The sequence below is a fragment of the Equus caballus genome, chromosome 18 (assembly GCF_041296265.1).
Source record: "Equus caballus isolate H_3958 breed thoroughbred chromosome 18, TB-T2T, whole genome shotgun sequence".
In the NCBI taxonomy this organism is placed as follows: domain Eukaryota; kingdom Metazoa; phylum Chordata; class Mammalia; order Perissodactyla; family Equidae; genus Equus; species Equus caballus.
In genome coordinates this window covers 82,209,945-82,229,072 of record NC_091701.1, presented here as the reverse complement: position 1 = coordinate 82,229,072, position 19,128 = coordinate 82,209,945, and the positions used below count along the sequence as shown (strand labels likewise).

Below are 19,128 nucleotides of genomic sequence, written 5' to 3'. Positions count from 1 at the left end.
CCACATCGACTTGGAATCCATTTTAACACGGTTTAAGCCGTGGCTAGACAGTAAACAAGAGGCAGAGACTGAGGGGAGAGAAAAGTGGCTCACCTTGTGAGGCCATGAAGACCAACCAGAATCCACTGAGGGCACACTGAGCTCCGGGCCGGGTCCTGAGGAAAGCATAAAAACTTAAAACTAGATTTTGGCCTCCAGGAGTGTAGCATCTAGCTGGGGAGAGAAGGCATGGTAACAGTTTATGAGACATGATGAGACAGTTTATGGCTGTCACCAGAGCGTCACTTCCCTTCCATCTCCAGAATGAGGAACCCTCTTTCCTGACTCCCAAGAGGACCTGGAAATCCATGTGCAGTCTCTCTTACTGTCCAGGAGAGCATGCCAGGAGCAGGAGAACACCTGGCCAAGGTGACGAGAGTCAGGATCGGGGCCATCTATGGATGCTGCCTCAGGCCTCATGACCTGTTGAGGCGGACTCTCCCTGTTCGATTCACAGCCACTTCTAGCACCACAAATGGGTCCCCCATGCTTGGACATGATGGGTTCAGATTCTTGGTCTCAGAGTCCTGACCCCTCTTCCTTCACTGCTCCCCCAGCAACTTCCTCCCAAGAGTCTGGAAATGTCCTTTCACAGATCTTTAAAACACAGAATTTATGACATCTGTGTTCTCAGAAAAATGGAACCATCTGCCTATTCTCCTAAGGGTGGCTACTTTGATGATGATTAGTATCTTAAGGACCACCAAGGTGACCTTCTGTCACATCTTTGGTTAAAAGGAAGAAAAACAGAGAAAGAGAGAAAGTGAAAACACGAGAACGGTCATTATCAGGCAAGCGAAGAAATATGTGTGGAGCAGCAACAAAATGACAAACATTTTCAAATACTTTATTCTGTTTAATTTCCATGATAAAGCCCACAGAGTACTGGTTATTCTTCCCATTTTATTGAACAGAAAGCTGAGGCTCACAGGAGTTGACCAACTTGCTCAAAGTTATGCATTTAATTGAGCCAATATTATATATATTTTCTGTCGCCCAGGACCTTCTACCCACAGCTGCTCCTGGCCAGACGAGGAAGCACTTCCCCTGGGGGCGGTTTTGTGAGGAGGAGCCATCTGAACTGGCTCTTGACTGAATTACAGGCTTTGGCCAGACCGTGGAAGAAGGCAAGGCTATTCCGGGACCGGGAGTGTTAGCATCCCGAAAACACAGGTGAGGAAGGTGGAAGGTGTCCTGGGAAGATGGTGTGTAGACTGTTTTGGCTGCAGAGGAGGGTTCGTTCATGTAATGAAACGGCACCCAGCCGGAGCGAGGAGAACAATGAAGACTGCTTCTGCCATTGTCGTCTTTCGGGAGCTTCAGGCACCTCTGAGAAATGAGGATCAACAGGGCTGACCTTCCCTCGCAGGCAGTCTGGGGTCCTGAATCATCAGTGGCTGGCAAGTGGCATGCTCCATTGTCTGAGGCATGATATTATATCCACCAGCTATTTTGTGCAGTTGCATTTTTGTTCCCTTGAAATGATTCTCTCAGTGTGAGCTCAAAAGCAACCGGCACGATGGTGGTTTTTCTGTGCTGCCAGAAACTAGGTCTGAATTTCTTCCAGCGCCTCCTGCTCTGAAGCACCTCTTATGATTAATTAACCTTTCGTGGAGTAACCAGGACATCTGTGTGGGATGAGATGTGCTTTGGTCAGACTTTAGTTTTCAGTTGTTCAGCAAGAGGATAATTAATTATAAGAGCTGAATCTGAACAGAAGATGTTGGAGGAAATCCACATGAAGCGAAACATCTAATTATCAATGAACGGGGAGTTTTTTTTATTGTTGTTGTTGTGGGAGTGAATAGAATACTTAATGCAATATAAGTAAGAGGCAGTAACAACTTAAGATGCCTGCTTTGAGGGTACACATAATGCAACAAATTTGAGATATTTGGTGTTTTGGAGACAAAATGCAGTGAATTCACCAAGCTAGGCAAATGGGAAACAGAGACCAAGTGAGTGTCTAAAATAAATATGCACATTTTCCTTTGAGGTCAGTGTTGGGCTGACTTTAACAAGGTCGTATCTATAGTCATCTGGCTGTTATCACCACTGACAAATAACAACAAACACCTCTTGTCTAGAGAAGCGGGTTGGATTAAGACACAAAGTGAGAGAAAAAATGCAGGAAGTTAAAACCAGTGCCAAATCAGTCGAGACTGTTCCCCAGGGCCCAGCTTTCTGAGGTCAATCACCTCTGGTGTTTCGCTCACATCTACATGGCACCATCTCCCACAAAACCCCTCAGCCTGACACCACCAGAGAGTCTAGCTTGACTGACTCAACTGAGTTGAGGGCACCTTAGTGGACAATGTGAGAAGTTTCTACTCTCCAACAAAAAGATGCTCAAGGTTGGTTGTTGCCCACATTCACTGATAACTCCTGTGCAAACACCTCATGATTCCATTGCCCTGAGGGAACATGACTCCAGCTCATGTTTATAAACACGACCAGGCTCCCGCTGGCACAAAGATGCTGTGTCCTTTCTTACTTATTGCTCCTGCTGCTATGAAGTAGTTTTCATTCCTGTTTTCTTTCTCTCGACCTTGGGGCTCCTTCTGCTTCATGTTGGTACTTGCTGCCCACTCTGTACGTCTCTCTTGGTTTCTGCGACTTTCCCTTGACTGTTGTTGTTGGGGGACAATTGTTCATGGGTCTCTTGCGTTTCTGTACATCTTGCAAGCAGAGGCATTGACAGCTTTTGATCTGGACTACCTTTTCATGGATGTTTGTATGGCGAGCAGACCTGGGAGGTGGTGACAGTGTCTCCCTCTGGAACAGACAGCGGCTTTATTTGCTGTTCGGTATAATAATGTCTCTCTGAGGGGCAAAGGTAGGGCAGGTTTACTAGTAAGCCATTATAAAAGATGTAGGTTTCCTAAGTTTCAGATTTTTCAACTTAATGCAAACCCCCTGCATCACGTGGCTGCCCTGTGTCACCCCTTTGGGACATAAAGGGGTGAGGGACTCGGGGACAAGGGGTGCCACGCACCCCCGCTGTGTGCTGTGCTGTGAGTAGTGAGTCCTTTGTCTCTGACCCAGGAGTCTGTGTCTTCTGCCAGCATCCATGGAAGCGTGGCAGGCTAAATAGTTAGCTTGCGAGGAAGGTGACATTTCTTCATACTTCTTCACAGGTGTGTCTTACATTCAAACTCCGAGAGGCTCTGTAGTGCTGAGCTCTTATGCCAGACTGTCCTGTAGGCCAGTCGATAGTTTCCTGCCTCTGGATCAGGTACTCCTGCTTGGACCTGTTAGTCTGTGGCCAACTTTCCCAGGTCACTTTGTTCACATATTGGGGACTGTGAGTGAGGGCCAGGAACTCATGGAGAGGGGCCATGAGCTTGGCAGATCCTCTGCAGTTCTCAGAAGCAGACATTGTAACTTGCACCTTTCACACACTGTCCAGGGAAATGTTATTGGGAACCAGTGAATTCACCTCAACCCTGCGGCACGTGCTGAGACATTTGTGAACAAACGTGAGCGCACATCTTCTTCTGCAACGTACAGTTCTCTGCTCAGAGAGGAAGCCTTTGGTGAACCCTGGGTTCCTAATACTGCGTGTTGGGGGCTAATGCTCAGGTTCAGTGTGGGGGTTTTCTCTTAGGATTTATCCCACCATTGGAAGAGCAGCTGTGAGGTTGGCTAGGACGACCTCCACTGCCAGGGCCAGGCGAGGACCCGGACTGGTCTCAATCAATCGGCCTTTTGTCTCCTGTGACCGATGCAGAGGAGGGCCTGTGACTTAGGGCATTGATTGGGAAGCTCTCTCTCTTTTTCTAGATGACCTGATGTGGGAATGCGAACCCTCAGCTATAGCTTCCATTTTGTCACCGCGTTAAGTCAGAGTTCTCTAGAGTAACGTAATCAATAGGAAACATATAGACCCACAGATCGTGCGTGTCTCTCTATCTATACAGACACAGAGAGAGACAGAGAGATACTGATCGGGAGGAAATGGCTGGTGAGATTTTGGAGGCTGAGAAGTCCCACAAGCCTACAAGCTGGAGCCCCAGGGAAGCTGGTGCTGTAGTTCAGTCTGAGTCCGAAGGCCAGAGAACCAGGGGAGCCGAGGGTGCGAATCCGTCTGAGGGCAGAAGAGATGAGAGGAGTCAGCCTGAGCACTGAGGCAGGAGAGAGACAAATTCCTCCTTCTTCCTCCTTCTGTTCTATTAGGCCCTCAACTGATTGGATGAGGCCCACCGGCACTGGGGAGGACAGCCTCCTTTACTGAGTCCACTCATTCAAATGCTCATGCCACCCAAAGACACCCTCATGGACACACCCAGGAATGACGTTTAATGTGGGCACCCTGCGGCCAGCCGAACTGACACGTCGAATTAACTGTTGAATTAAGTCAGGTAGTTAGCTTGAAAATAAGGCTGACACTGAGGAAGGAAAAGCCAAGAGAACGGCAAAAATTGGAGCCAGAACCTAATCAAGCTGTCCTCAAAGTCTATATAATTTCTGGGCTTTTCAGTTACGTGAGACAATAAATTAACTTTATTGTTAATGCCAGTTTGACCTGGATTTTCTGTTGCTTATCACAAAAACATCCTAGGCGATTCATTTACTAGTTTCCATAACATCTGAGGTCGCTCAGGGTTAATGTTCTGAGATTGTACAGGTGATACAGACATCTTTCTGACACTGGGCCAGCACACCTTAGGCCTGGAGACATCAGACACAGCAGTCTCATAGGTGTAATTCTCTGCTTTTCTTCCAGTGGCTGGCACATGGTTATGTACCCATAAATATCTGTGGAACGCATCCATGAATACCACCTATTGTTCCCCAGAAGCTACCTATTATTTCCTGACTCTGGTCACACCTCCATGATCATCTTGATTGGGCTCTTGCTGCAGAATTTGGAGGACAAGTTTAGTTATTAAAGAGTTAAATGAAAAGACAAAAAAAATCATGCTGTTTCCACAAACAATGATGACCCATGTCATCTTGGGCTCCACATTCTTCGGGATGAGTTTCCACATTGGTGACTCAGCAGGTCAGGCCACGCTACTTAATCAGAAGTTATAATTTTGGTTTGAACTGTTCAGTGGTCCATTATAATCTACAGCTTACATCTTGGCGAATGGACAGACTGACTGCTTTTGCTGGGGTACAATGTTATTTTCTTCAGAAAATAATCAGACCTAGAGCTGTGTTTTAGACCTCAGCACCGCCCCTTTCCATGCAAAAGAATATCGTCTTTCCAGCCGGAAACTGCCAGATAAAAGAGTCAAGACAGCGATGGCCTCACCTTGGTTACAGGCATCACTTCCATCTGTTGTTCCAACACGGATCACACCCAAAGTGAGAGAATAGTAGAGCCGTGCTAACTATGACTAACCCACATTGAAATGATGGAGAATCCTGAAGAAACCGCAGGTTAACACTCCCAGCTCGCAGGCCGCACGCTTGCTGAGATCAGGATTTTTTCGTGGATGTGGAAAGCGGTTGAAATCAGAATATCTGGGTCAGCATAACTTAATGTGCACCGACTGACAAAATCTCACCTGAACAGCCCCTGCAGTGTTCAGAGGTCTCTTCCTCTCTTTCCACTGCTTTGTTACTCCCAGAGAATGGGAGAACTTCTGGGAATGTGGCCTGACAGTGGACAGCAAATCCAAATTGCAAGGTAGCAGGGTAATTATGCAACGACTGCCCTGTCTGGGAATAAAGCAGAAAGGCTTCTCCCCAAAAAGCTGTGTCGTTCACACCACTAAACCCAACCACACACTGTAAAAGGTCTTCCTGGAATCTCAAAGGTGGCTCACAAGGAAACCCACACCGACTAATGGTCCTATGGGGGGACCTAGGCAGGTGTCATTGTGGAGAGCAAAGAGCCCGCTGGAGTTTCAGACAGACAGGGCGCGCCTCGTACTGCTCACACTGGAATTCAAAGAAATCCTTTTCCAATTAAATTTTCATAGTTTCTCCGATTGGGTTGCATTTCAGTTTCATTATTTCATCAGTGTAGCTTTGGGCACACTCATTTCCTTAAGTCCAGGCTGCCTCTATTTATCTCTCTTAGTGATTAGAAGTCCAAAATACCATCACACCATCGCCACTTTCCCTGAAGCATCTTGACAGATTCAGATTGCCAAGTGACTTTTCTGACCAGTAAAAAAAAAAAAAAGAAAAAAATCCCTCTTAACCATTTCCCTATGGTACTCTTCCTACCAGTAAAATTCTCAGCAAGGCTCCTTCACGATTTCCTACCTGCTCATGCTTTTCCGTAATGAGACTGCCAACAGATGCCCGTGGAACGAAGTCTCCATTGACTCCAGGGACCTGAGTTTTGTACCTGAGCTTTAAATCTGCATCAGGAAAGCATTTTCAACCTGCTCGGTCTTCCCGGAGGGTCTGCTTCTCCTCCTGTTGTTACGTGGCTCCTCCCCACCGCCCTGCACCCAGGCGCGTGCAGGTCTGTGCAGGAGTGCAACCTCCGCCCCTCGCAGCAGCGCCTGGTTAGGCCCGCTTTGTTCTATTGTTCTCTTCTGCAGTGTTTGTTGTTTTTATTTTAAGCATGGATTTATCTCATTCAGCTGATCCCAAGAAGAGAAGCCACATCCTCTAATTCTTCTCATGCCTCTAAATACCACTTAGATGGCGATACAGCACTGAAGATGGCTAAGAAACATGCTTCCCTGCTGACATCATTTTCCTGGTCTTAGCTTCATCTGCATTAGTTAGCTCTCCCTTAAAAACATCCCTCAAATTTATTTTTATAATTAATATTTAAATTGCTTATAAGCCATTCTCAGTCGTCTCATAAGCTCATTTTACCTGGCTGTAGATACGTCGAAACTGGATTTGATGGCAAAGGAATCTTAGATGTGAGGCCTGTGACCGGGCCCTCATATTCCGTGTATTTAACTCAGCATCTCATTTGTGGTTTTTAGTTATTACTACTCTAACTGGTTTATTAAATGAGCTAAACTTGGTACAGTTTAACCAAGAAACAACATTTATTTTTCTTCCACAACTGCTCTTAATTATACTTGGTCAGAATTCCCCTCTCCGCCTCCTTGGGCAGAAGTCATAGCTTTTCAGTCAATTTTAAAATGTTAACAAATAGGCTCACTTTCAAGTACTAAATAGCACAGCCCAACCCAATATAAAAACTCCCATCTCTCACCTAAGCGAAGTCCCTTCCCCAAACCCCCCAAACCCTCAGAGGGAACACGACCTCTCAGTGCCCCCCAACTCTCAGAGAGGACACGACCCCTCAGGGCCCCCCAACTCTCAGAGAGGACACGACCCCTCAGTGTCCCCACAACCTCAGAGAAGACACGACCTCTCAGTGCCCCCCAACCTTCAGGACACAATCCCACACGACCCCTCAGGGCCCCCAACCCTCAGAGAGGACACGACCTCTCAGTGCCCCCAGCCTCAGAGAAGACACGACCCCTCAGTGCCCCCCAACCCTCAGAGAGGACACGACCTCTCAGTGCCCCCAGCCTCAGAGAAGACACGACCCCTCAGTGCCCCCAACCCTCAGAGAGGACACGACCTCTCAGTGTCCCCACCGTCACTCCAAGTCTCTGCTCAGAAGGCTTCTGCTGCCAGACTCTTCCAGAGCTGGGAGGGGAGGAAGATGGCGACAGTTTCCGCCTTGGCTGGCACTGGTATGGTTCTGTGGCAGACGCCCCAGCGTAGGGTCTCCCTGGGGACCGTTTTGTGGATCTGTGTCCAGGCGGGCACTGTGCCCTCTGGCTGAGCTCTGACCCCTGCCCTCTCAGGGCTTTGCTCTGGCCGTGCTCTCCTGAGCTTCCTTTGGCTGGCTCCAGTGCCCTGCCTTTCAAGATGGTGCCAGCCTGGCTGCCCTGGGGTGTCCCGTGGTCCAGGCGTCCCCATCCTGCTGTGGCTGCTAGACGCGCGGCTCGCTCGCCCTGTCATCCTCTGGGTTTGCCTGTTCTCCAGGGATGGCTGCCACCTCGGAGGACGGTTTAGGTCCTCCCTAAAACTCTTTTTGCCCCATTCTCTGAGATCGTCAGTCGTGAGCTAAGACGCCTGTCTTTCTGTGAGCAGGGGCTGTGTGGAAGCCCCCCCACTTGGCGGGGTGTTTTGCAAGGGGGCAGGGAGGCAGAGCACCCCCAGTTCCTCCATGAATTTCTCTACGAAGTTTTCTCTCTTTGGTGCCGGCAGGCTGTGGAGATGGGCTTCTGTCCCTGGGACATTCTGGCCCCTTTTCAGCTGGTCCCGCAGGGAGGGTCTTTGGAACAGGCAGGTGTAGCTCTTTGTCCTCAGCTCTGTTCATCAGACGAGGTCCCACTTAACACAACGTCATGACACAAACAATAGTGGCCCTAAAGGTCTTATGTTTCTCTAGTGGAAAATAAAGTCTGAGGGGCCGGCCCCATGGCCTAGTGGTTAAGTTCGGCATGTTCCACCTCGGTGGCCCCCGTTTGGTTCCCGAGTGCAGACCTACACCGCTCACTGGTGGCCATGCTGTGTATCCCACATACAACATAGAGGAAGATTGGCACAGATGTTAGGTCAGGGCCAAACTTCCTCAGCAAAAAAAATTAGAAAAATAAAGCATCAGTGCACATTCTTCAGTGTTTATTCCAGATTCTTCTATATGGTTCTTATAAACGAGACAAGGAACTTTGAAAGCCCAGACATTTGTTTTCTTGGTCTAATATCACATCTATTGTTACCAAATTCAGAGCATATGACTAAGGAAATAGGAATTAGATAAAAATGAGAGTGTAAGTTTGTGGAATGATATTTGAGTTCAATATTTTTCATGTTGACTCCCCTTTCAGTTGAACAGTTATTTTCATTGAAATATTATTTGGTTTAGAAAACCTATTATAATGTGAAACACATTGTCTGTGATCCTTGGCCTTCAAGAGTCTCATTTCTAACGTGGCTTGAAGATGTGTTCACGCTGAGATTGGGTTTCAGGTCAGGGAAACTGCTTGGCTTCATCACCTGGGACAGACAAGGCATTTTTATGGGGCTAGGTTGTTTGTTTTTCTTTTCTTTTTGGTGAGGAAGGCTGGCCCTGTGCTAACATCCGTTGCCAATCTTCCTCTTTTTGCTTGAGGAAGATTGTCACTGAGCTAATATCTGTGACAATGTTCCTCTATTTTGTATGTGGGACGCCACCACAGCATGGCTTGATGAGTGGTGTGTAGGTCCCTGCCCAGGATCTGAACCTGCGACCTCCAGGCTGCCCAAGCTGAGTGCACGAACTTAATTGCTATGCCACTGGGCCAGCCCCTAAGTTGTACTATTTTTAAATAGAGAAGATTTCACTGGGTAATTTTTAAAGTCCTTCAGACATCTAATAGTTTGCAGCATTTGGATAATATACATTCATGTTGGTGTGAATTGAAAAAGACCAGCTTAAAAATGGTAACTGCTTTTTAAAAAATCCAATTCAACATTTGCACCAACAATAGTGTTGTTAGACAGAGTTTCATCATTCACCATATAATTCATATAGCCTTTAATTTTATTATTTAATTTTGCTAGACTTCTAATAATGGAAAGTTTAATGATCTGTGACTTTCATTAAACACTTAATCTAGTACTAGGATTTTCCCTTCACTCGCTGTAAAACAAGTCACTAAGGGTTTCCTTTAGATTATATACTGTGAATAAATATGTAATCTGTTTATTAATTTTGTACATCTACTGAACATGAGATTTAGTTTTCTTGTCTGGACTCTGGGTATAACAACACAGCCAAAACAAAGGCTAGCCCGTCTCCCGCACACGTGCTCCTCAGGCCACACGAACAGGAGGACGTGGTGCCAGGTCACAGCCAGGAGTCCCCTAGTCTCTTTTTCCTCACCCTCGACATCCCATCGGCTAGAGAGCCCTTGGCTCTGTCTCCCAAGTGGATCTCAATTTGTCCGTTCTTCTCCGTCTCTGCCGTGACCACCGCTTCTGTTAATTCTTGCCTGGATTAAGTGGACACCTGAGTCTTTTCTCAGCTTCTCTCGCCCGTGGGCTTCGCACAGTAGCCACAGTGGTCTTTAAACACATAAACCAGGTCTCTCTCATCCACTCTCTAAAACCTTCCAGTCGCATTTGTTTGCAGTAAGAATAAAACCCAAGCTCCTTATCACGGTATATTAGTTAAGGTGATTCCAGCTGTGGTGATAAATCAAACTCAGAGTTTCAGTGGCTTAACACACTAACATTTACCCTTGGCTTGTGAAACAGTCGGTGCAGGGGATCCCGGTTTTGAGCTGTTTTCCACCACGTGATGATTCAGGTTTTTCTGTTGTGGTCCGCTCATTTGATAGCTGCCTCAGCGTCTTCTGCACCCAGCTGGCAGATGGAGGAGAGTGGTGGAGAAGGCGCACCCACACCTTAAGGCCGTGACCCTGAGAGGACCACTTTCCATTGGTGAGACTTGATCGTTTGGTCCCACCTAGAGCTGGGAGGCTGGGAGATGTTGTTTCTGGCGGGGAGACATGCCCAGGCACAACTTTTCACTCTGCGAAGGGCAGCATGGAGCCCTCGGGGACAGCAGACCGCCCTGCCGCACGCAGTCTTGAAAGCCCCTTGGGAGCTGCCTGCAGTCGGCTCTCCCGCCTCCTCCCACACGCTTTCCCCGGCTGGGCCTCAGGCACCCTGGGCTTCCTCCTCCTCTCATCTCGAGCTCACCCGCGCCTCCGGGCCTTGTGTTCTCCTCCTGCCGCCTGGAAGTTTGCCCGCAGACCTTGTCCTGGACAGTTCTCCTCACGTCTCGGTTCAAACACCAGCCCACGGGGCCCTGCCTGCCTCCGGATGCCGTCCTCTTCCAGGTCAAGGGTTTTAGTTGTCTTCACAGCACGAATCAACCATCTGGGGTTATCCGCGCTTGTTTACCCAGTTACTGTCCGTGTTTCTCCCCACTCTCCATCTGTGTCATGTGAACCCCACGCCTGACTCTCTGCTCCCCGCTGCGTGTTCCCACACACAGAACATGCTCTGCGCGTACAAGTCACTCGGTACAGATTTATTGAACGAATGGATAGAAGCTTTTAGTCCTAGAGTACAAAACCCATACGGAAGAGTTGATCCGGGAAGGCGGGCACCACGCCACACTTCCAGTCACCGGGATTCAGTGCTAATCAGTCCCTTGGCTAGGGAGATGGACCACACCTGGTACATCAAATCCTCATGCACCATCAGGAAGAACCTGATGCGACACCTTAATCCAACAAACGACAAATCTATATCCTGTTAGAAATCCATTTTTGCAAGTTTTAAAAAATGTACTTATGTCTCTTGGAATTTTTTAAATAGTTCTTTTCTTACTAAATGTGAACAGGCATCACGGGTGGTACATTTCGTTTGTAGTAATTCTTACTGCTCCCATTAGCTCTCCTGGGGACTATGAACGGACCAGCACAAGCCGTGTGGGCTCAAAGCTGCCGGTGGAACCTGAGGCCTTCGGGTTTTGAGTGCACTCAGAATTTCAGGACTATTTAATTCCTTCCTCCGTTATATCCAGGGTGGAAGTTCAAAGCCCTTTTGAATTCTCTCTGATGAAATTACTCACACGAATGTAGAGTTTTATGAAGGTGTATTTTATTCTACTGAGAGGCAACTTTACAGGGTGGAAAAAATATTTCTTTCAAAGCCAAAAACCTTGAGTTTGGATTTTTGGGGTCTGCCATTTACCAGCTGTGTGGCCTTGCACAGGTCATTAATTTTTTCTGTGCGTCAGTTTCTCAATCCATAAAAAGAATAATAACCTTTGCCTCACAGGGCGTTTGTGAGGACTACACAAATGTTCAGCCTCAAGCCACCGCTTAGTAGGTGCTCAAAGAGTGTTATTTTTCTTCCTTTGTGGTATGTAGCTATTTCTTTACGCAGTTTAGCCCAAAGTTCTTCAGAAGACAAACCCTGGTGGGTCAATTGTTCAAAAAAAAGGGAAAAATTTCACACAAAGTTTCTCACACACACTCAGGGGCAGGTTAGAAATGTCGGAGTCACCTCTTTCTCTCTTGATCACATATGTGATAAGTTATAAGCCATGCTGGATTCTCCCTGGAGGCCATCCGCTCCTCCCTGGGTACCTCGTCTCTGACTTCCTCACGAGGATAGCTCCCAGCTGGCCTCTTCAGTTCCCGTCTCTTTCACATCTGTCCTCTACATTGTGTCAGTGTCACTTTTCTAAAATATAGGTATAATCATATCACTTTCCTGCGACGGTTAATTTTATGTGTCAACATGACTGGGTCACGCGATGCCCCAATAAACATTATTTCTGAGTGTTTCAAGACCAGATTAGCATTTGAATTGGTGGGCTGAGTAAAGCAGATGGCCCTCCCCAATGTGGGTGGGTCTCATCCAATCCACTGAGACCCTGAGTAGAACAAGGTGGAGGAAGGGAGAATTCTCGCCCTCTGCCCGAGTGTCCAGCTGGGACGTCGGTCTTCTCTTGCCCTTGGACTGGGGCTTATACCTTAGGCGTGCCAGCTCTCAGATTTTAGACTTGGACTGGAGCTACACGCTGGCTTTCTTGAGTCTCCAGCTTGCAGATGGCAGGTTGTGGGACTTCTCAGCGTCCATAATCACGTGAGCCAATTCCTCTTATAAGACATAATATAATATATATATAGATTCCTCACAGTATATGTATATCTCCTATTGGTTCCATTACTCTGGAGAACCCAGCCTCTGAGCCTCCAGTTGCCCATAGGTTAAAATTTGTCCATGCAAATACTTAGCATGATTTAGCTCTGAACAACCTATCTAGCTAATGTTTCTTCATTCTCACCGTCACACACCACACATTCTTGTTACAGTGACATTTTCATCGTTGCCCAAACTCTGTCTTCTGTAAGCCCTTCTGCCTTGACAAGTAGTTTTCCCTATCTAGGATATCCTGCCCTCTCTTCTCTGCCTGGTGAACTCCGACTCGTCCTTCATTACTCAGGCCACACGTCACTTCTTCAGATATGCTGAGCGTGCGGCCTTGGTGAGAGCCCAGTGTCGTGTCCACTGCTGGAGTATAGGCTCATCTAGCGGACCCTAAGGACTGGGGTGCGGGCGGCTGATCCCTTCTGCTGACAGCCCAATGATGACACAGTCATTCCAAAAAATTCAAAATATTATTAAATTCATTTTACATTATGTTACTTAATAAAGCAGTTTATAGGTTTACAATCTGAAAATAGAGTTCAAACCAAAGTATATAGCACTAAGAGATGCTATAAGAAACCACATTTAGCAATAAGAGGTCTACAAATTCAGTTAAGGAAAAATAACATAAACCAACTTCAAAAGAAACTTACTCAACAATAAAATCTGCTCACAGGTACAACATTAAAATCAGATACTGCTGTGTGTGTTAATTACAAAGCAGATGAAATTCTAGCTGGCAATGAAAACTTCTAGTGAAAGAGAAGTAAATGAATAACGCTTAAATTGACGTTACTGCATTTCCTACTAAGAAAACTATAGCATCTTTTACAAATGTGGTCTGCAAACTTTAAATAAATTAGTTATTAATTGGTCTGCATGCAGAGAATGTCGCTCCTCACTGCTTTAGTCAATCCACCAAAAATCAGTCAAGACACATTTTCAGAGCGTCCTCTGTGCTCTGGACACTGTGCCAGGCTTTGTGGAGACTATAAAGGAATATAAAGAGGGGGCTCCTGTCCTCAAAGGGCTTTCAGTCTCTTCTCTTGCTCAGCTTTGCTTCGTCTGTGATTCCCGCTCCTAACCTTGCCTGAAGACTTTGAAAGTGAATGTTGCCTGTATCCACCCTTCTGCCTGCAACATCCGCACAAGTTTTGTCCCCTTTCACAGCCACCCATCGAGTCTCACACTCGAGTGGGGACCACCCTGGTCTGCATCTGTCCGTCTTCCAAAAGGGGCAGTTTGATGGGTCACTGTAACCCCCTTCCTGCCCAGAGGTCTCACCACTGTTTGTAAGAGTTAAGACCCCTCATTTACATTTAATGGCATTCCCTTCTGTCACTCTGACTTTCCCTACTCACTCATATTTCTGGAAAGAATAAATCTTAATCCCATCTTTGGTTCTTTATATCTAGAAAGGTTTTTGTTTTCTTCCTTTTTATTCCAGAAGACTCACGAAGTCCAAAGTGAGCCAGGGGATCTTGTGTTACAACTCAAACTCTTTGGCTTGAGTTTTTATCAAGGTCTAAGAGGAGGGAGGAGGAGAGAAACCGAGAGCAGGTGGATGGGGTGATTTGGAGAACCTGGGGTGGGGTGAGGGCTCCTGACAGGAGGAAAGAGAAGCTCCCAGGAGAGGTGGGAGAGGCTAACGATGCGCTGACTGTCCGCAGTTTCCTCTGAAGTCTGGTCCTGACTGATTAAAATGGCTCCCTTAATCAGGGTCTAGTCTATGAACTCTGCCGCTGGACGTTTTCTTCTAGAGAATATTTACTATCTCAACTGTAATCCTTCATTTAACATAATATAAAAATTGTAGAAAAAGAGGGTAATTAGTAATAAATCATCATCTCATCTATTAGCAGTAAATAATGCCAATTTGTCAAAGTCATAATCACCAAGCAGTCAGCTAGAGGTGATTATGTGTGCTATCCAACTGGAGTCAGTCCAAAACCAAACCACAGCTCCCGTTTATTATCCTAATTATGCCTTAATATGATGCCGTCTTTTTCTCCCATAAACTTGATAACAATAAAAGAGTAACAATGAAAATTGACAGGGTAAATGAGCAAGAAAGGTAGCCTGAGAAACCTTCCAGCCCTGCCACCCGCCAGCCTCTCTCATTTCTGACGCTGGAAGGTGGTAAGACTTGAGGAGGGGGCTGAGCAGAATCGGGCGACTCCTGAGACGTTAGATGCTTGACTATATGGAATAACCTTTTGTCCATTTGTCCATTGATCAAATCGGCGTACGGGGAGTCCTCACTTTGCCTTACACTATGTTAACTGAATTGTGTGCACGTCAGAACCATGTCATCACTTTACATAGTTAGTGTAACTGAGATTGTTACCATGGAATTGTACAAAGGTGAGGACACGGTTCTGAAGTGCACACAATGGAATTAATGTGGTACCATGCAAAGTGAGAACTACCTGTAGTCTGTTCTAAAATAACCCCTTTCCCCAAATCTTTGTTTACTTGGAATTTATCAGACTACTTGAGAGCAGTGGAATTGACGGAAAAATAAATGTAAACGATTTAAAGGAGACTTTCCTTGACATCCTAACCTATTATTTAGGTTGAAAGATACACATCATCTGGGTCGGGTGGATCCATGATAGGAGGATGACACTTCTGTGCCAGAGAAGGCGATTGAAGGGTAGAATGGGAGCTCAAAGACCTAGTTTAAAGGTTAGAGTTAGGTAGAGAAAACAGGTTGAAGGCTAGAGAAGGAATGTTGGTTATGGTGATTGACATGGGAGGTCCAGCTCAGGGGAATTAGGACATTCCTCAGAACCCGTCAAGGCGCTGAGGATCTGTGAGGGCACAGGCTGAGGATTCTCTCTGACTTCTCTGTGCAGGTGACTGTGATGTTGGGATTCTTGGCCTGCTGCAGACACCACCTTAGAGGTTTGCCCAGCTCAAATGAATCCCTCACCTGGCCCGACTGGCCACAGTGGCTGGCCCCATGGTTCATTTTTAGCAAGGTGACCTTGTTCTCTGGTCACTTGGATTGCTCCAAGAGTATGCCCCTAAGCTGGACCCGAGTCCCTTCCCTGGGGATTTGGAACTGAGAATGACAGGGAAACAGTCAGATTTTTCTTGGGGAGCTCGACCATTGAAAGCTTCCTTGTTGCGTGGTTGGCGCTTCTTCCCTGCCACATGCACCCAAGAGGGAGGGTATGCCTGTTAGCTTCATTTTTGGGTTTACAATATGCAGATGGAAGCAGAGATGAGAGATGGGGAGATTCTTCTGGATGTTTCTTTTGTTCCTGGATCTACTCTCTTTTGAGGCCAAGATGCATTTCTCCCTTGAATGTCTATAAGCTATTCCTATATCTTTATGACAAACTCAACTTTTCGGTTTAAACTAGTCTGAATAGGTTTCTGTTACTTGGGAATTAAACAATCCTAGTATATGATAAGAATCTAAAGGGTATAGGATAGATACAATGAGAAGTAATGACTTCCTGTTAGGAGGGAAAAAGTAGGTTAGGTGAACAAGAAAATCACAGTGACCCTCATTCCAAGGGCTGAGTCTGGGGCAGTGGCTTTTGGCCAGAAGTATCACAAAAACTTTCAGTGATTAGAAATAGTCTTTAGTGCTCCAAGTTTATATTCTGTTGAGTGATATGAGATTTACTTGTGTTGGGTCTCAACTGTATATAGTTGGTGCCAGGCAATTCAAAAATCTCACCAAACAAAGCCTACCATCTTCTGGTCCTCATTCTTAAGACTCACTTCTGGCCCTTTGCTGCCTCACATCCTATGTACCAGTCAACCTCCAACTGAGTCTCTTTCAGTTCCTTTAATGGACTGTGTGGTTCACAGCCCCTACGCTTCCGACATAATCTTCCTGTTGTCTGGAAATCCCTGCTTCTTCTCACCTTCTCCACACGGTGGTCTCCTGGGTGTCCTTCCAGGCATCTCTTTTTTATAAGCCTTCCCTAAACCCTATTAGCAGAGTAGGTCTCTTCCTCCTTTACACCACATACTGTCCTCACCTACTTGTTTTTATGTCTTCCTAACAGACTCACAGTTCCTTCAAGGTAGAGAGAAGATCTTATCATCTTTATTTCCTCAATGTGAACACAATTCCTGAACCAAATTATATGCTCAATAAATATTTATTGATCCAACTTAATGAAACCCTCAAGCTAGACTACAGATGGAGATTGTGCACGAATTGGGTAAGTGTGCTGACGTCAGCTTGCCAAGGAAGGTGTATCTCAGTGAACAGCGGATGAAAACCCAGTGGTAACTGAAGAGACAGGGTTGTTTCGAAGGTGATTATCTATGCTTTCCCTGATTTTTTACCTATTCCAGGTTATGGAAGTAGAAAGTCACAGGTGAAAGTGAGAAGAGACTAGGCTGAAGGAACCTCTGTTGTTAGGGGGTGCTCTGGAGAGGAGCCGTGCAATCACACAGACACTTGGTATAGGATCAGAAGGGAATTGCTGATGCCCAGCACACTGCAGTGTCCAAATCTGAATGTCTAGTCAACTTCTGAGTGTCATTACTGCATCCTCAGCCACCTGATGGCCTTGCTGACTTGGAGGTTTCCATAACTTCAAACTTAATGAGTGTAAAACTAACTCATCAAAATGCCTCCCACCCCAGCTCCTTCTCCAGCCTCAATAAGGTCTCATCATTTTCTCATTCACCCTGTCTCACATGTTGAAATTTTTTCCCCATAGCAATTGATTAACCTGAATCTTCTCCACTCTTCCCTTGCCGTGTCTTTTTAATCCATTCTCCCTTTCCAATTTCACTGTCACCATCCTCCTTTAGCCCTGGATTATTATAATAATCCTGAAGTCTGGCCATAAGGCATTTCACTCTATGTCTACCCTATATGCTATCTGAATTAATTTTCCCTTCTCATCATGCTAGTCTCCTGACAAAACATTAGAAGCAGCTAGCACAGTGCCAAACTAAAGTCTGTAAGTTAGTTAAAACTACAAACTTTATTGCAAGTGGGAATTATGACCATAAGATTGAGTGTATGAAGTACTGCAATACCTACATTATTATACATGGAAAAATTATTTTATAGATTGCTTGATGCTTTGCATTGTTCAAAATTCTTTTCTTTACTATTTTACTTGATGTGGTAGAAGCCATATAAAGAGAAAAATAGTCATCATTCCCATATTCAATGGAGCAAGTGAGAGAATTAAAATGCAGTCTGTTCATGTGTCTATTCCACACATGTTTACTGAGTATTTGCCACGTGCATGGTATTAGGCTCTTGGGTGTGTCAGAGGGAGAAGAATTTAGTGAGGGGAGATAAAACAGAATGGGGTCCTATTATGGATTGAATGTTCATGTCCTCCCCAAATTCATATGTTGAAATCCTAACCCTCAATGTAATGGTCTTAGGAGGTGGAGCCTTTGGTAGGTAAGTAGGTCACAAGGGTGGAGCACCCGTGAATGAGATTAGTGCTCTCATAACATGAGACACCAAAGAGCTTGCTCTGTCTGCTCTTTCCATGGGAAGACCTAGTGAGAAGACAGCCACTTACAAGCCAGGAAGTGGGCCTTCATCAGACCTCAGGTAGGTAGATATATATATGTATATGCATATGTGTATAAATGTATACCCACAGGCACACGTGTACATACGTAATCTCCATATATCCGATTGGTTCTGTGTCTTTGGTAGAACCCTGACTGATACACTCCACCCTTGTGATTAGGAGCTCTTCAGTAGAAATATTTGGAGGGTACTAAGGAATACTTTTCCTTTTTGTTTTCCAAACACCATGAGGAGAGGAGACACAGATCCGTCTCTAGTTTTGGTCTGCCCAGCGTGCTTTTCTTTTCTCCCTGTTTCTGGTGACAGCCTTCCTCTGTCTTACGCGGAATCTCGGCCCTGTACTTTGAATGGGACTGGCCTCCTTTCACTCCAGGGGTTGGCATTTGACCCAGGCTATCCAATCAGAATAATGCATCTCACTGGCCACAGTGATTGGTTTAGGGAGGAGCATGTGACTCAACTTGGGCCAATAAGGTTCCCCTTGAGACTTGTGCTTCAACTCTCAGGAATGTGGCAGTTTATTATGGCATTTGCCAGCTGAAAGTGCAATGTAAGGTTAGAGCTGTGGATGGGGTCATCTCCTCTTCTTGTAGAGCCCGACGGAGAATAAAATCAATGAAGAGGAAGAAAGGCAGATTCCTGATGCCGTCATGTCAACCCCGGATCTCACTCTGTGCCCTGAACTGCTCAGTTGTGTGCTCTAGGAAAATCAACCCGACTCTTTCTTAGTTTGTCTGTTTAAGATGGTTTGACCTGTGTTTTCTGACACTTGCAGCTGAATTTTGATTAACGGGGGAATTGAACAGGAAACCAGTGAAGAGGCAGAAAAGGTTACAATTACAGAGGGGCTGAAACAAAGCCAAATTATTGTGACTAGAGACGTAAGGAAGACCATACACATGAAACGCACAACACTGAGTGAATTCCTTGGTAGGGTGGTGTTTTTGCTACTG

General features: G+C 46.0%; 1 long non-coding RNA gene across 1 annotated transcript in view; it reads left to right on the top strand.

Annotated features, from left to right (window-relative positions):
- The first annotated feature begins 1,113 nt into the window (after nucleotides 1-1,113).
- LOC138918825 (uncharacterized) overlaps nucleotides 1,114-19,128 on the top strand; it is a 140,440-nt gene continuing 122,425 nt past the window's right edge. The window contains exon 1 of the long non-coding RNA XR_011428631.1: nucleotides 1,114-1,212. This is a non-coding gene — a long non-coding RNA (uncharacterized lncRNA). The remainder of the gene's footprint in view (nucleotides 1,213-19,128) is intronic.